Source organism: Lycorma delicatula, chromosome 2, assembly GCF_047948215.1.
Source record: "Lycorma delicatula isolate Av1 chromosome 2, ASM4794821v1, whole genome shotgun sequence".
Classification (NCBI taxonomy): domain Eukaryota; kingdom Metazoa; phylum Arthropoda; class Insecta; order Hemiptera; family Fulgoridae; genus Lycorma; species Lycorma delicatula.
Window position 1 is genome coordinate 75,614,818 of NC_134456.1, and position 6,000 is coordinate 75,620,817.

Genomic DNA, 6,000 nt, shown 5'->3' on the forward strand with positions numbered 1-6,000 from the left:
CATTAATAGTTTTCATTATACGCTCGTTACATAATGTACTATTATAATTAAAAATTTATTCTTTAAATTTCAAAAATATTTATAAAACGAAAAATATCAAAATATATTTATATACTTTCATATTTTACGTTTTAAATATTTATTTTAAACATTCATAAAATAGAATTTTGTATACAGTGTAACAAACAAAATACATTATAATTGGCGGCCTACGTGGCGTGAATGGTAGCGTCTCGGCCTTTCATCCGGTTCTGGGTTTGAATCTCGGTCAGGCACGGCATTTTTCATACGCTACACATTTCCATATCCCACGCACAAATTTCAAGCTTATGTGGCGATATCAAAAAAATAAATAAAATAAAATAACAAAAATAAATTATTATTAGTATTAAAATTAAACACAGATTTTTATGTATTCATATAATAGTGCTACAACGAAATGATTTTGGTAGACTTGATAAATGATAACTAATCGCTTCTTCAAAGAGATTTAGTTACACCTAAGAATAACAAACGTCACCCGTCACCATACAGTAGAAAATTTCAAAAGAGGTTACCTTCGCTGAATACAGTTGGAAAATAATCACGTCTATTCAACCGAAAAGTTCTAGGCTAAACTGTTATGTAATAAATAGGCGATTACGTAAGGTTAACTCATTGAACCGATTTTTCAATGGTCTTACTGGTCTTCCGATAGCCGATTGTAGCGGTTTGATCAATTGCTTAATACTCTTACATTCTTTCCTGCCTACTTCCATCTCTTGTACAGTTTATGAGCTCCATCTTAGTCCCGGTCTTTCGGGATTTTTCTCTCTATCAACAAGTATTCATCTATTCTCCTACATCGATGTTATTAAAGCTAATTTTTCCTGGCCAGGCTAACCTTCTGGATCAGGTACAAGTTGTTACAGTAGTCTCCTATCTCTAAGCTTAGACAGATTCTACGTTTATAAATCTTTGTGCAAGATAAGAAATATGGGAAAGGCTATAGGAAATATTGTAAATAGAGAAAGATACATACATCATTACTTTTTCGTCTAGCGTTATAACAGTAGACGGGGTAAAGCATTGCAATCGATCCAAATTTGGCATACGCGGTTTTCACCGGATCTTGACGTTTTGACACCTAAGGAATCAAAAAACCCGATCGAAATTTTGCAGATGTTCCTATATACGTATATGTGTTTGGTGTCACAGTCCTTATATCTCCAGAACTACAGGACCGATTTTGATCAAACTTGGTCAGTATGAGGAATTGATTTCACTAAATTTTCAATTTGAAAGGTCAAGAGGGTAAGGCTGTACAGCAAGTTCACCCTCATTATCTCGAGATTTCGCCTATGTTTTTATAATATTTCGTCTTATTTTTCGGAAGCACATTAGTTAAAAATTAAAATATTTTCAAAAGAATTTTTGAAAAATCGTACCCCTACCCCAAAAATTAAGCTAGTGGCTAATTGGGTATACTGGGCCAACAGTACCACCTCTTACCACAAATAGTGCTAGTGCAGCACTGACTTACAGCTATTATGTCACAATATAATGATAAATATTTTTAATTAAGTTATGTGTGTGTATATATGTGTAAGCTGTGCATTAGAAAAAAACCGTGTGAGGGGAAAGTCCTAAAACTGTGCTGTGAGCTTTTTTTTTTTATCCAGTGAAAAAGGTTTAGAAAATATCATTTAGAATTAGCCTTCGTAGGAACAAAGGAAAAATAAGAATAGAACTTTTGCAGAGAAGAGGTATCTGGAACTTGAAATTAGGAAGGCAATGTTAAGATGGAGAGAACGTGAAGTAGAAACTAGAAAAAGAAATTGAATGAAACAGAACTGCTGCTTATCACCTATTTATTCAACCTTCTAAATAAAAAGTGATTAGAGAAGAGAAAGCAATGAGATAATTTACTGAGATGGAAAGACAGCTGAAAATAAGAAAAGTTATGGTAGATATTTATGATTTTGCGGATGATTAATATTAAAGTAATAGCAAAGAATGAGTGAGTACCAATTCATATAAATTATGAAGAAATTAAAGCAACATTAAGGCAAGGCATTAAGTAAGGCATTACACATTAAGTAACATTAAAGACATTAAGTAAGGCATAAAATAATATTTAAAAAAAATAAAAGAATCATGGCAAGGAAGCAAAATATTGTTTACAAAATGTTAAAAATCTGCTACGTGGATAGGAGAGATCCTGTCGAGGCAAAGAGCACCTCAATTTTTGGAAACAATAGAATGAAGAAGGATTAAGTAGGATAAATCATAAAATAAGAGAAGAAAAAAACAGTAAAAGAATTGCAAGAACGTCCAAGGATGGAGAATACAAAATAAATTGTATGTAAGGATAATGCTTCTATACTATTGGCATAGTACTGACGCCGATGAAACTAGCTTCCTCACAGTTACGATGTCTTTCAACATAATGTAACCAATTACTTTATCAATTTGGTTGATCCAATCTCTGCTTAATCCTGATACACTCTGTTAAATGAACCCCGTTGATCAAAATATATTGAACTGGACATTCAAATTCATACAAATATTATATAACTCTACTTGCAAACAAGAACTGTGATAAAAACTAATCGGTTAACAAACTGTCAACATTCGGGATTAGTAGAAAACAGATACTTATAAAATAAATAATTAATTTTTATTACAACTATTATCAATATTTATTCTATAAATAACATTAACAGGAGTAATTTTTTTTTTCATTATTGTGTAACGAAACATAATGAAATTAATATTAAAACTTACAATAAAAAAATAAAAAATAAAAAACTAGGGAAATGCAAAGTAAATAAAAATATTTTAAAATAAAAAGTAAAAAATATAAAATTTAAAGTAAATTTGGAAATAAGAAAGATAAACACTCTATGAACTTGATAATTACATTTACATTTAATAAAAACTGGCGAAAACGAGCGTAAACGCTAAAACAATCAAAATAATTTATAAAAAAAAAAATTATCGAATACCACCCAGCAATACAGCAAAAGTAATAGACTGATTTAAAATACGAACATTCGTTCGTCTATACATATTGTATACAGCTATTAACTATATCTCGTAGTTTAACGCGGCCTTGGTATGAACTTGTTACTCTTTCAATGACAACCTTGTTCAATGCATATTATGGTGCGACATAACTTGTTTAAATTCCAAAGAATTTAGCGTTACATATAATTTAATATTAAAACGTGACTCTGAATCAAGGTATTTTATTTATCACTTATATTTTGATAATTATGAATGTATTAAATAAAAATAGTACTATAATGTGTACATGTACTATTGTACAAAATTTATACATCGCTAAAGTAATACGTTCAGCAAATTATAAAAATTTCAGTAATCCATTGTACAATGTAACAAATACCATAACAGTAGTTATTAAAGTAATTTTATATTTATTTATTTTCTTTACAAGCTAAAGATAATACCCAATTCCAGTAAACTATTAAGAAAGGATCATGTAGTTTATAAAACATGCCAAACCTAGCGACATTTTTTTCTCAAATCTTTCTATTTACATGAACTAATACGTGAAATCTGGTTAATTACAAGTTAGAATAATTTTTATAAATACTATGTATTTTTAATTCTTTGGGTGTGTATGTCTGTATACGCGTACGCGTATCTGATACAAGAAAGCAAACAGTCTATAGATTCAATCATTAGAGATTATAAATAAATTTTCTTTAAAAATGTTTAATTTTTCAGTTTTTCCAACATAATATTCTTATATCTATAAAATATTATAGAGTATCTATTGGAAACTGGTTAATAACCTACATGTATCATATAAAAACAGTAATAATATGTATTTGTGTGTATGTATATACATATATATATTATATATATAAAATTTAAAAAAATATATATATGTTTTTTCAAGGTCGACGCCAGATTAAATCCCTTTACTACTAACAATTCCCAAATCGTTAATTTTATGCTGACTTCAAAAAATTAAAATTTTAAAAATAAAATTGTGATCAACATATAAATACGTTATTATTCTCCAAAGGATTTATTGTGATTCTTATTTAAAAAAAAAAAAAAAAAAAATAGTTAACATCTAAATGTAAAAACATCTGATGTGGACACCAGACACCACATGACTTGCTCGTATGCCTATTGAATTACATTTTCACATTTTGTTTCCTTAAATGAAAAGTACATAAAATTTTCATTAATAAGTTCAGATATTTTTTCATTAAATTATTATTTATCGTAAAAATTTGTATATAATGAGGTTAATAATTATTAATAAATCAATATATTTAAATTAAAAAAAATAGTTAAAAAAAAAGGAAATGAAGTTGGATTTGAACCGAAGTCCCTTCCCCTTTTAAGATCCAAATATTTCACCCCTCCGTTCCGAGCCCTTATGGGCTTTACCGGAGGTCATTTTCGAAACATCGGCTTTTCACATATTCCAGTCCGCCTCGGCCAGGATGCCACGAGTGACATTCCCATCGGTATACAATTACTTAATGAACTCAAAACAAAACACATCTCACCGAGTCTTAAGCAAGACTGAGTGGATCTAACTAAACAAAGGAACTGAACTACCTACCCGTAGAAGGTAAAAGTGAGTTCAACACATAACTCGAAACATAAAAATATTATATGGAAAAATAACAATACAGTAACAGTGTAACAAAAGAAAGGACAAGAACAACAATAAAAATAATTTATAAAATAAAACATCAACAAAAACAGAATTCCAAGCAGAGTTCTAGATCCCCTCAGCAATTCTTTCATTTGCTAAGTACACTACAAAACTCTCCACTATTGCCCATTCGGCCTGGCTCCTCCAGTTTACACGGAGATCTAAGGCCGACCCGATAAGATCACGCCGACAGATTGTCTCCGTATACATTATCTCCTATTTCGAGCACTCATAAAGAACATGGTAGGTGTCGTCCAATTATCCACACTGAAGACACATCCCAGAATCAACCGGCCGAATTTATGCAGTCTGTCCCTAAAAGCACCATGGCTGGAAAGAAATTGCATCACATATTTATTACGATGCACCCAAGAGGCGTCCCGCAATTCAACAAAATTTGAAGAGAGATCATGCGTATAACGCCCACCATCTGTATATGACTGGAATTGAGAACTTCTTTTTCTTTGAAGTCTAAAAAAAATCTTCGTTTGAAATAATTATATTCTATATAATTACATACACTATTCAAAAAAAAATTTCAACTAGACGACTGCATATCGTGTAATATAAAACTTGAGAACAATTATTATCATTGTATAAAAGTAAAATAAAACTTAAAAACATCTACAGAAAATTGAGAACATTGTATGAACACTGAAGATACGAAACAAACAAGAACAAACGTTTAAACTAAGTTAATCAAAATACTTTGATTACACTGAAAAAAGAATAAGTTTTGTGTAAAGCGCACCTTTAAAGTAACCTAAGAAACATGGAAGCTTTAAAAAGCGACATAAAACAAAATAAAGTTTTTTTATTTACTTCTAACTTATGGGTTACTTTTTTAGTGCGGAAATATGCTTATTTCATTAATATTAGCTATAACAATCCATATATTCATATATTTACTGATGAAATATTTACTTTCTTAGTTATATAATTCTACTTTAAAGCATTCTTGAAAAAAACACTGATTAAGGAAATAGGAAAATTTTGTATAGTATTCTTGAATTTCATCACGAAGGCTTCATTGACCTATTTACTACTCCAACTACTAAAAACTGCTATAAAAATACTTGGCACCACTGGAGATGACTTCGACCATATGGAGTAGTCATTTTTTTCTTGCTTACAACACATATGAGGCAAGTATTAGATTTTTATGGTCTGATCTAGTTGTAAAGGCAGGTTTTAATAAATGAAAAGTATAAATGAAAAAAAAAATTAATTTTTTGCTATCGAATCATACTTCAAAGGCTGCAGAAAACTAAAAAGAATTTCAATATAAATAATTCGACATCTTTTGAATTTATATA